Raw genomic sequence first — 12,043 nt, 5'->3', positions numbered from 1 at the left:
GTCTCTGGAGGTCTCCCTAATTTATTGGAAATTTGATTTTTCTGGGGTTGGTGAAAGATTCTGGTTGGTAACCCGGTGAGTAGTAGGTGACGTCTGGTCGGTGCTGGATTTCACTTTCCTTTTCTTTGATCCTTCCTCGGGTCTCCTGACAACCTCACAACTCTAGCTGGATTCTGAAGTATTCGGTTTAGGTAAATAGTATGGGGTTTTTAATAGGTTTTAGGTGAATTAATGAGTACACACTCACACGCACGCACATATGCCCCCCCCCCCCACATGCACATACTCACGCACATACAAAAAAAGAAGGAAAAAAAAGCAATAATGATGACATGTCAAATCGGTAAGATTACCGAATGAACAATACTGAGCTCTCTCTAAAGAAAAGGAAAAAAGAAAGGACTGGCGGCTCACAAAGTATTCACGGATTTGCAGCGATCATTTTTTGCGAGGTTAGTAGATAAATGTTCATACATTTTACAAGTAAACGTACACTCTAAGAAAGATTGTAACAGAGGTGTGGAATTGCGTGTTTCAAATCACATTAACGAGCCAGATAGTTAGCGTCTATTCCAACTGAACGAACACACAGCTTAGTTTTAAAATGTACCTATTTCATAGCTTGCCACTACGATAGTCATTTGTTCCATGCTAGTAAACATAGTAATATAACATCATCACAGCGTTTCAATATAGAACGGTCTACGTAAAAATAAGTCAGTTAGCATGATTAACAAGTTTTACCTTTGCATTACGAGGTATATTATCCCCCGGTGTGAGCGTAGCATCTCATCCCAGAGACTCAGCCAGCGACAAGCTTTTGAATCAGCCCCGGTGGAAGGAGAAGAAACGGCATTGACTACATAATGATATAGGTCGTGCGCTGTGAATTCTGGCAAAGTCGGCGATTTGATTAACTTGGTAAAAACAGCAGGCAGCAGAAGGTAAGGGCTGTTTTCAAACTAGCAATCTCCAACTTAAGTAAATATCGCGCTCTATGAGTCCCGACTATGTGCAACTTCGACTGACAGACGTACTTCGGTTGAAGTAGTAGATTCCATGGCTCTATGGGCAATATTATATTATATTATATATTGTAAAATAGCAGTCACTAAGTCGCTCCGGGTCACGTCCACTTCCATTCAACAATCATTTCCTTCCGCCGTCCGTCATAGGGCAGTCATGTGATCACGTGGCGTCGGTGCAAATGGTCAATAGTTTAAAATTAATAGAAAAGTAAATTTTTCTAATTTTGACGCTAATATTTTCTCTTTTACTGCAAATGAATATCGGCTTGAAATATCAGTTATCAGTTTTTGTCCAGTTTCCGTTACGCTTGATAGTTTTAAAAAAGTAATAGTCAACCTCATCCCGTTTTTATTTAGTCAACTGTAAATCTAGCATTTTGGTCTTTATTTTAATTCAACGAAACATAATTTTATTCATCTAGTTTTAGTCAACAAATGTCAATATTTTAGTGTAGTTTTAGTCAGTTTATTATTATTGGAACGTTACAGCCGTTGGATTAATGTTACGTTATAAGGTTAATATATATATATATTTTTTAACCTTTCTCCTGTCTGACCCGTGTTTGTGCATGTTGCACTCGCTAGCTGCAGAATTGTAAGGAGGTGTGTTACTGTGTCACATGACAATGTCACAGTGACAGATTAGCAGACAGGATTTTACAAAATCAAAAAATGTGTGTCTCGTCTTTGTTCATTAACGATAATGTCCATAGATTTGAGTCCAGTTTTTATGTTTTTATATTTAAGTGAATTACATTTTCGTCTTGTCTTCATTAGTCGACGAAAATGCATTCTGATTTAGTCCCAGTTATTATTTATCAATGAGCGTTTTAGTCTAGTCTCGTTTTTGTCCGGTGAAAATTGTGTTGATGAAAATATTTTTGTTTAGTTTTAGTTAACAAAATTAACACTAGAGGCCCTCTATGATAGCACACTCTCCTTTAATTCACATACCATTAACATTACTCGGCTTATTTCCATCTACGCAACATCTCTAACCTCCACCCAGCTCTCACCCCTCACGCCACTGCCATTCTTGTTCACAGCTTAATTACCTCTCTCATTGACTACTGTAATCCACACCTGTATGGCCTCCCCAATAAATCCCTTCATAAAGTTTAACTCCAAAATTCAGCAGAATATGTCATTTCACGCACCCCAACCTCCAACCATAACACCCCTCCAACAACTCCACTGGCTCCCCATTAAAGAAAGAATTATTTACAAACTTCTCACTTTCAAAGCTCTACATTATATATCTGACCTCCTTCACATTGCTACTTGCTGCTTGTTCACTCCGCTCCTCATTCACCCTCCAATCCATGTCTTCCGTGTTCGCCTCATCACTATGGGATGTGGGAGTGTTCAGTCACTCTGCTCCCAAGATTTGGAACTCCCTCCCTCCTGACCTTCGTACCATCAAATCCCTCCCACTCAAAACTAGACTTAAAACTTACCTGCTCCTTTTTTTTTTGTATGTGGGTGAGTATGTGTATGTGGATGTGCGTGTGCGTGTGTGTGTGCGTGCGTGGGTGCGTGTGTATTCGTTAGTTCACCAAAAACCTATTAAAAAAATCCCATACTGTTCACCTAAACCGAACACCGCCGTCAGGAGACCCGAGGAAGGACCAAAGAAAAGAAAGGAAAGTGAAATCCAGCACCGACCAGACACCACCCACCGGTCCACCTACCAGAGTTCTTCACCAACCCCAGAAACATCTAAATTCCAACAAATCAGGGAGACCTCAAGAGACCAAAGGAGAGACTGAGGAAAGGAAGGAAGGAGAAACGAAGCAGAGTGAGATCCATAGACACCAGCCTCCACCGATTCAATGACCTGAGGAAGAAGCAGATTGTGTCTGAGTTTCTATAGATGCTGGTGTGGTGGATCTGGCATGCATGAAAATCTCCCCCAAAGAGGGGAGCCGTCGACCCCTGCCAGGACAGAGCAATCGCAACACCTCAGGGCCCCCCAGGCCGCGGCAGCGCCAAAGGACGACCCCCGGGGGTCGCCAGGGCCACCGGCCGGAGAGCAAACCCAGGAGCAGGAGCGCCCCCCACCCCAACACGGCCCACGCCCCCAACCCAACGCAGCAGGACGGGGCACTGCAGGCCCACCAGGCACCCCACCGGTCCACAGCCCTCATAAATGTGATTTATGAGGAGGTTAGACCATTGGTCGATATTCAGTTTGTTTATTTTTCCAGTTAACAAGAATTGTTTTTTTTGCAATAGTAAGGGCTACAAGTGTAGATTGAAATTGTTTATGTGGTAAGTCAGTTGTTGTTAAGTAACCTAGCAAACACAAGTTTGGAGAGAACGGTATCCTACAGTCCAAGACAGCGCAAAGTTTTTCTAAGACTTTAGTCCAGAAACACATAAACGGAGTACATAACCATAAAGCATAAAAACAAGTGTCTGTAGTGTTTTGTAAACACTGGAGACAAATGTCGGAGTCTGAGAGTCCCATTTTCTTCATCATATATTGAGTAATGTATGAATTAATACTTTTATATTGGATACGTTGTAAATTTGTGTGTTTTGTCATTTTAAAAACGTTTTCACAAACTTGAATCCAAAAATCAGATTCCGGAGCTATAGTCAAGTCTTTTTCCCATTTCGAGATGGGTAAAGACGTTTTATCAGTATATGAAAGTAACTTGTATATTTTTGAGAGTTTTTTTGTTGTTGTCGGAGAAAGCTTGGTAATATCTTTCGCTAAAACAGGCGGTTGGAGCGTACCCTGAAGTGTTGGAATTTGTTTCTTTATCATACTTTTAACTTAGCAGATGATGTAAAACATTTCCGTTTTTTATTTTGTATTTTTGGAGCAAGGATGTATATGATATAAACATATTATCTGAGAAGAGATGGTGGAGATGTGCAATTCCTTTCTGCTCCCACACACCTAAATAAAAAGATTGGTTGTTAAGTTGAAAGTCGGGGTTATGCCATAGGGTAGAAAGCCCACAGGGCTCCACTTGGGCTTTTGTAATTTCTAGTGCCTTCCACCAGGCAGTCAGGGTGGCGGAAATCATTGGGTTTTTAAAACAATTATGCCGCCTAATTGATGTTGTAATAAAGAGTAAATCTCGAAGTCTGAGGTTATTAAAATCCTTCTGTTCTAGTTCCAGCCAACAGTTAGTATCTCTGTTGGGTTGTGCCCTTAAAATGATATATTGTAGCTGGTTAGCTATATAGTAGTGCATACAATTTGGTGCCTCTAGACCTCCTTTGGATTTATTTTTCTGAAGAGTAGATAGACTAATTTTTGCATTTTTTTTTTTATTCCAGTAAAATTTTGTAACGGCTGAGTCCAACAACTGGAACCAGTTAGCCGTAGGTTTAAATGGAATTTATTTTGGGTAAAACTTTCATTTTAATAGTGGCTATTCGTCCTATTAGAGAAATAGGAAGATTATTCCAGCGCTCCAAGTCACTATAAATGCTATCCAGAAGTGGAGTAAAGTTTAAATGAATTAAATCAGTTAATTTAGGTGAGATTTTTATGCCTAAGTATTTTTAAATTACCTATAGGAAATGAGTAGTGTGGGTCCTGGCTTGCAGGGTTCCATGAATTCCCGTAATAGGTAGAAGTGTTGATTTTGTCCAGTTAATAGAATAATCTGATAACTGTGAGAATTTAAAATACTTCCCCTAACGAAATAGCAGGCTTTTCTAAATAAAGTAAAATTTCATCGGCATATAGATAAATTTTATGTTCCGTTACCCCAGAGTGAATTCCTTGAATCCTTCTTTCCTGGCGTATGGCTAATGCAAGCGGTTCAATAAATATTGCAAATAATAAAGGCGACAGTGGGCATCCCTGTCTTGTGCCTCTCTGTAGAGTAAAACTCTGAGATATAATCCCATTAGTAGTAACTGTAGCTTTAGGAGAATCATATAATACTGACACTCAGTGAATAAATGACTTCCCAAAGCCAAATTTATTTAAAACAGCAAAGAGGAAGGACCAGTTAACTTTTTCGAAAGCTTTTTCTGCATCCAATGATATAATAACTGCATTTTTATCATGCCGCTGTGACATGCTAATAAGGTAGCCTCCTAATATTATTAGTAGAGTGACGATCTTCTGTTTGGTCGCTATGAATGATTGTCGGGATTACTGTTTCTAGTCTAGATGTGAAAGCCTTAGTGATAATTTTAATATCAGTGTTAATTAGTGAAATCGGACGGTAACTTGATGGAAGGGTGGGGTATTTTTCTGGCTTTAATAAAAGTTTAATTGCTGCTGTATTCATGTGTGGGCGTATGTGACCATTAGTTTTAATTTCTGTTACTACTCTTAAGAATAGTGGAGCAAGCATTAACCAGAAGTGCTTAAAAAATATAGCCGGATAACCATCCGGGCCAGGTGCTTTGCCATTTGGCATACTATCGAGAGCACTGTACAACTCGTTTATAGTAAGTGGCGCATCTAACATATCTTTATATTCAGTAGTTACCTGAGGTATATTTAAGCTACTTTTTTTTTTTTTTTTTTAATATATATATATATATATATACACATATATACATACATATATACATACATACATACATACATTTTTTTTTTTGTGTGTGTGGGTGAGTATGTGTGTGTGCGTGCGTGCGTGCGTGCGTGCGTGCGTGCATGTGTTTGTTAGCTCACCAGAAAACCTATTAGAAAAAAAAAATCTCATACCGTTCACCTAAATCGAACACCAGGAGACCCGAGGGGACCGAAGAAAACCAAGGAAGGTGAAATCCAGCACCGACCAGACACCCCCCACCAGAACTCCTCCCCAGCCCAAGAAACATCCAGACCCCAACAAATCCAAAAAACATAAAATCAGGGAGGCCTCAAGAGACCAACGGAGAGACCGAGAAAAGGAAGGAAGGACAGACGAAGCCGCGTGAGATCCGAGACACCAGCCTCCACCGATTCAATAACCTGAGGAGGAAACAGATTGTGTCTGAGTTTCGGTAGATGCTGGTGTGGTGGATCTGGCATGCATGAAAATCTCCACCAAAGAGGGGAGCCGTCGACCCCCGCCGGAACAGAGCAAGCGCAACACCTCAGGGCCCCCCAGGCCGCGGCAGCGCCAAAGGACGACCCCCGGGCCCCACCAGGGCCACCGGCCGGAGAGCAAACCCAGGAGCAGGAGCGCCCCCCGCCCCAACACGGCCCGCGCCCCCGGCCCAACGCAGCAGGACGGGGCACTGCAGGCCCACCAGGCACCCCACCGGCCCCCAACCCCCGCCCCCCCCACAACCCCCCGCCCCCCATCCACCCCCGCCACCCACCCCAACCCAGCCCCAGCCGCCCCCATGCCCCCAATCCCCCAGACACCCCCAGCACCCCCCACCCCGCAACCCCCACCACCGCCCCCCCCAACAAAGCCGCCCCCCCCCCCGACCAACCGGCAGCCCCCCAGCCCCCGGGGACCACCCGCACCCAGGCACCGGCGCCGAAGAGGGGCCGGACAGCGGAGCGGAGAGGGCAGCCGCGCCCACCTCACCCCCCGCCGTGTGGAAGGACGGAACACCGGGGGCAGAAGGGGGAGATGGGGGCACCGGAGGGCGGCCGACACCCCCGAACCCCAGGCCCAGCGGGGGAAGGCCCCGGTCGTCACCCCAGCGTTCTTTGTGAAAATTAACCCCTGTTACTGAGTCCGCCAGCTCGCGGACTGGCGAACTCTACCCCTAAACCGTGAATGTGACCCCACCCAGTGTATATACAAGTGTGTGTGTGTGGTGCATTAAAATTAGGAGCAGGTGAACCGGAGCCGATGGAAATGATATTCCCACGCTCCGATCCACCCGCCACCCAAGCATGTTGCTGAGTGTATGTGGTGCATTAAAAAAAATAGATAGGGCGGGGGGGGGGGGGGGGGCGGGTGGCGACACGGACAGGGGACCGCAGCACTGCTCTATACTGCGGCCCCCAACCGATGGCACCCCCACAAGCCCCCCCCCACCCACAAGTTGTGTGGTGTATTAAAATTGGAGGGGAGTTGTAGGGTGAAGACGGTGTTTCCACCCTACCCCACCCCCCAAAGTGTGTTATGTGCCCTATATGTCTATAAAAGTGTATTGTGCAAACCTAGTGTAGTGAGTTAAGAGGTGTGACCAGCGGGGCCCCCCCCAACCCGGCGGGGGCAGGAGGCGCACCGGCCCACCAAGCCCCCACCCACCCCACCAGGACCCCGGCGGGCATATGGGACCCGTCCGGCGGGGCGATAGGGCTCGCCCCCCGGATACTGGGTCCCGCCCGAGGTGTCAGGACGCCCACCGGAGCGGGGCGGGCACGACACCAAACCCCAGCCACCCCCGCCGGCCCCCATAGCACCGAGACCCGGGCCATGGATGGAGCCCCCGGCCCAGGGGAGGGGAAGGAAGGCGTACCGGGGAAGGGGAAGGGAGGAGGGAAGGGGACGACAAGAAGGGCAGGGGGCAGCGGCAGGGACGCAAGAAGAGGGGGAGAGGAGGAGGAAGGGCGACGAGGGAGAGGGGACAGGGAGGCGGAGGACGGGCGGGGAGAGGCGAGGAGGGAGAGGCAGCAAGGGGGAGGAAGGGGGAGGGGAGAGGGAACCACCGGGCACCCCGGCGGCCCACAGGCCCCGAACCGCGTCGCCGGGCCCAGAGCGACGGACCGCGCCGGAACGGCGCCGCCCCCGACACCAGGGAAAGCCCCGCAACGCAGCACCCCCCAAGAGACCCAGGGAACGGCCAAGACGCAGCCGCCACCCAGCAGCCAACAGAGGGGCAGACCCGCCCACTCCCCGCCAGGGGGGACAGCACCCACAGAATTAACCCACTGGCATGCCGTGAATCCGAATATCAACCCCTGGTGCCCATCGGAGGTGAATCCGCTCGATCCCGCTGGCAGCAGCCGGGTTCCTGACTATGGAAACACAACCATTAGTTACAAATTGCCTAATACAGAAACATCAATGCCAGTTATAACGCTGCTGTGGCTCTCGCTAACAGGCAGAATTAAAATCCAAGTTTAGGTTAAAGAATTCTATATACGTAGACCATGTTTCTTTAAATTTTGACATTTGGTTTTTATTTGAGGCAGATATTTTTTCCATTAAAATATGATTTATGAGGAGGTTAGACCATTGGTCGATATTCAAAGTTTGTTTATTTTTCCAGTTAACAAGAATTGTTTTTTTTGCGATAGTAAGGGCTACAAGTATAGATTGAAATTGTTTATGTGGTAAGTCAATTGTTGTTAAGTCACCTAGCAAACACAAGTTTGGAGAGAACGGTATCCTACAGTCCAAGACAGCGGAAAGTTTTTCTAAGACTTTAGTCCAGAAACACATAACCGGACACATAACCATAAAGCATGAAAATAAGTGTCTGTAGTGTTTTGTAAACACTGGAGACAAATGTCGGAGTCTGAGAGTCCCATTTTCTTCATCATATATTGAGTAATGTATGTTCTGTGAATAATTTTATATTGGATAAGTTGTAAATTTGTGTGTTTTGTCATTTTAAAAACATTTTCACAAACTTGAATCCAAAAGACAGATTCCGGAGCTATAGACAAGTCTGTTTCCCATTTTGAGATGGGTAAAGACGTTTTATCAGTATATGAAAGTAACTTATATATTTTTGAGAGTTTTTTTGTTGTTGTCGGAGAAAGCTTGGTAATATCTTTAGCTAAAACAGGCGGTTGGAGCGTACCCTGGAGTGTTGGAATTTGTTTCTTTATCATACTTTTAACTTGCAAATAATGTAAAAAGTTTCCGTTTTTTATTTTATATTTTTGGAGCAAGGATGTATATGATATAAACATATTATCTGAGAAGAGATGGTGGAGATGTGTAATTCCTTTCTGCTCCCACACATTCAAATAAAACGATTGGTTGTTAATTTGAAAGTCGGGGTTATGCCATAGGGGAGAAAGCCCGCTGGGCTCCACTTTGGCTTTTGTCATTTCTAGTGCCTTCCACCAGGCAGTCAGGGTGGCGGAAATCATTGGATTTTTAAAGCAGTTATGGCGCTTAATCGATGTTGTAATAAAGAGTAAATCTAGGAGTCTGAGGTTATTACAATCCTTCTGTTCTAGTTCCAGCCAACAGTTAGTATCTCTATTGGGTTGTGCCCATAAAATAATATATTGTAGCTGGTTGGCTATATAATAGTGCATAAAATTTGGTGCCTCTAGACCTCCTTTGGATTTATTTTTCTGAAGAGTAGATAGACTAATCTTTGCTTCTTTTTTTTTTCCAGTAAAATTTTGTAACGGCTGAGTCCAACAACTGGAACCAGTTAGCCGTAGGTTTAAATGGAATCATTGAGAAAAAATAGTTTATTTTGGGTAAAACTTTCATTTTAATAGTGGCTATTCGTCCTATTAGAGAAATAGGAAGATTATTCCAGCGCTCCAAGTCACTATAAATGCTATCCAGAAGTGGAGTGAAATTTAAATGAACTAAATCAGTTAATTTAGGTGAGATTTTTATGCTTAAGTATTTTAAATTACCTATAGGAAATGAGTAGTATGGGTCCTGGCTTGCAGGGTTCCATGAATTTTCTGTAATAGGTAGAAGTGTTGATTTTGTCCAGTTAATAGAATAGTCTGATAACTGTGAGAATTTAGTTATTAAGTTAAATACTTCCCCTAATGAAATAGCAGGCTTTTCTAAATAAAGTAAAATATCATCGGCATATAGATTAATTTTATGTTCTGTTACCCCAGAGTGAATTCCTTGAATCATTCTTTCCTGGCGTATGGCTAATGCAAGCGGTTCAATAAATATTGCAAATAATAAAGGCGACAGTGGGCATCCCTGTCTTGTGCCTCTCTGTAGAGTAAAACTCTTAGATATAATCCCATTAGTAGTAACAGTAGCTTTAGGAGAATCATATAATACTGACACCCAGTGAATAAATGACTTCCCAAAGCCAAATTTATTTAAAACAGCAAAGAGGAAGGACCAGTTAACTTTATCAAAAGCTTTTTCTGCATCCAATGATATAATAACTGCCTTTTTATCATGCCGCTGTGACATACTAATAAGGTTAAAGAGCCTTCTAATATTATTAGTAGAGTGACGCTCTTTAATAAAGCCTGTTTGGTCGCTATGAATGATTGTCGGGATTACTGTTTCTAATCTAGATGTAAAAGCCTTAGTGATAATTTTAATATCAGTGTTAATTAGTGAAATCGGACGGTAACTTGATGGAAGGGTGGGGTCTTTTTCTGGCTTTAATAAAAGTTTAATTGCTGCTGTATTCATGTGTGGGCGTATGTGACCATTAGTTTTAATTTCTGTTACTACTCTTAAGAATAGTGGAGCAAGCATTGACCAGAAGTGCTTTAGAAATATAGCCGGATAACCATCCGGGCCGGGTGCTTTGCCATTTGGCATACTATCTAGAGCACTGTACAACTCGTTTATAGTAAGTGGTGCATCTAACATATCTTTATATTCAGTAGTTACCTGAGGTATACTTAAGCTACTGAGGAATGCCTCAATATGCTCTGGGTTAGGTTTATTAGTTTCTGAGTATAAGTTGTGATAATAATTATAAAAAATTTGATTAATTTCTTCTGGTGATTGTGTACATTCACCAGTTGTACCTTTAATAGCCGTTATAAGCGATTTTTCCCGATTACGTTAAAGTTGGTTTGCAAGAAATTTACCTGATTTGTTATTATATTCAAAGTTGTTGTATCTCAATTGTTGTATTATAAACTCTGTCTTTTTAGTTAACATATCGTCTAACTGTATTTTTGTATTTTGTAAGTCAGTCCATATTTGGTTATTTGGGTTTATTGCGTACTCATCCGTCAGTTGTTTAATTTTATCTTCCAAGTCTTTTTCTAATTTTTGATCCTGTTTCTTTTTATAAGATGAATATGATATAATTTTACCTCTAATTACTGCTTTCCCGGTTTCCCAGAGAAGAGCTGGAGATAGGTCTGGAGAGTCATTTATTTCCAAAAAGTCCGCCCATTCTTTTCTTATAATTTTGTCAAATTCTGCGTCGTTTAGTAGTGAGATGTTAAAACGCCATGTAGGTGGTGGTTTAAAGGTATAATCAACTTGTAGGGAAAGGGAGACTGGTGCATGGTCGCTAATAATAATAGGATGTATTTTTGTAACGGTTTTATCAGCAATAGAATTATTTGTAAGAAAAAAATCAATTCTTGAAAAGGACCGGTGCACAGCGGAAAAGAAGGTAAATTCCTTCTTATTTGGGTTTTTAAGTCTCCAGCTGTCGACGAGGCCAAAGTCATCCATATATTCCCCTATTACTTTTGTGGATTGTGATCGCCTTATACATGTTGTTTTATTAGAACGATCTATTAATGGATTTAAGGTTGTGTTAAAGTCTCCTCCAATAATAATAGTAGAGTTCGCTGCTAATTCAAACAGTTTAGAGAAAAATTCATGGAAAAAAGCCGGATCATCATTATTAGGGGCATATAAATTACCGAATGTATATATTTTATTAAATATAGTCACCTGAATAATAATGTATCGGCCCTCTGGGTCTGTTATTGTATTATTTAGAGTAAAGAGTAAATTCTTATGTATGAGTATACAGACTCCCCTTTGTCTACTGTTGTAAGGGGCAGAGTACGCTTGGCTAAAATTTTTATCAATAAGTAATTTTTCTTCGGATTTTTGTAGGTGGGTTTCTTGTAGGAGGCAAATATCTGCTTTTAATTTTAAGAGATGGTCTAAAGTTTTTATTCTTTTTGCCTGTGAGCGAGCGCCACAAACATTCCAGGAAACCAGAACTAATTTATGCATACAAATAATATAAACACAGTCCTATGTATATATCTGTATAGGCCATTTGCCACCACTGGCATGTTATAGGATAGAATCAAAGTGGTTAGGTGATTTATATAGTTTGTATAAAATATGAGGTAACGTATAAGGCAACATGTAAGGTAATGTGTAAGGTAACGTGTAAGGTAACGTGTAAGGTAACGTGTAAGGTAACGTGTAAGGTAACGTGTAAGTAAATAAAACAGTGCAAAAACGAGTAGGGCGGTGAAAGTG

The sequence above is a fragment of the Leptonotus elevatus genome, chromosome 21, assembly GCF_054856555.1.
Source record: "Leptonotus elevatus isolate MCC_2025b chromosome 21, RoL_Lele_1.0, whole genome shotgun sequence".
Taxonomy (NCBI): domain Eukaryota; kingdom Metazoa; phylum Chordata; class Actinopteri; order Syngnathiformes; family Syngnathidae; genus Leptonotus; species Leptonotus elevatus.
The sequence above is the reverse complement of the archived record's forward strand: the minus strand, read 5'-3'. Positions refer to the sequence as shown.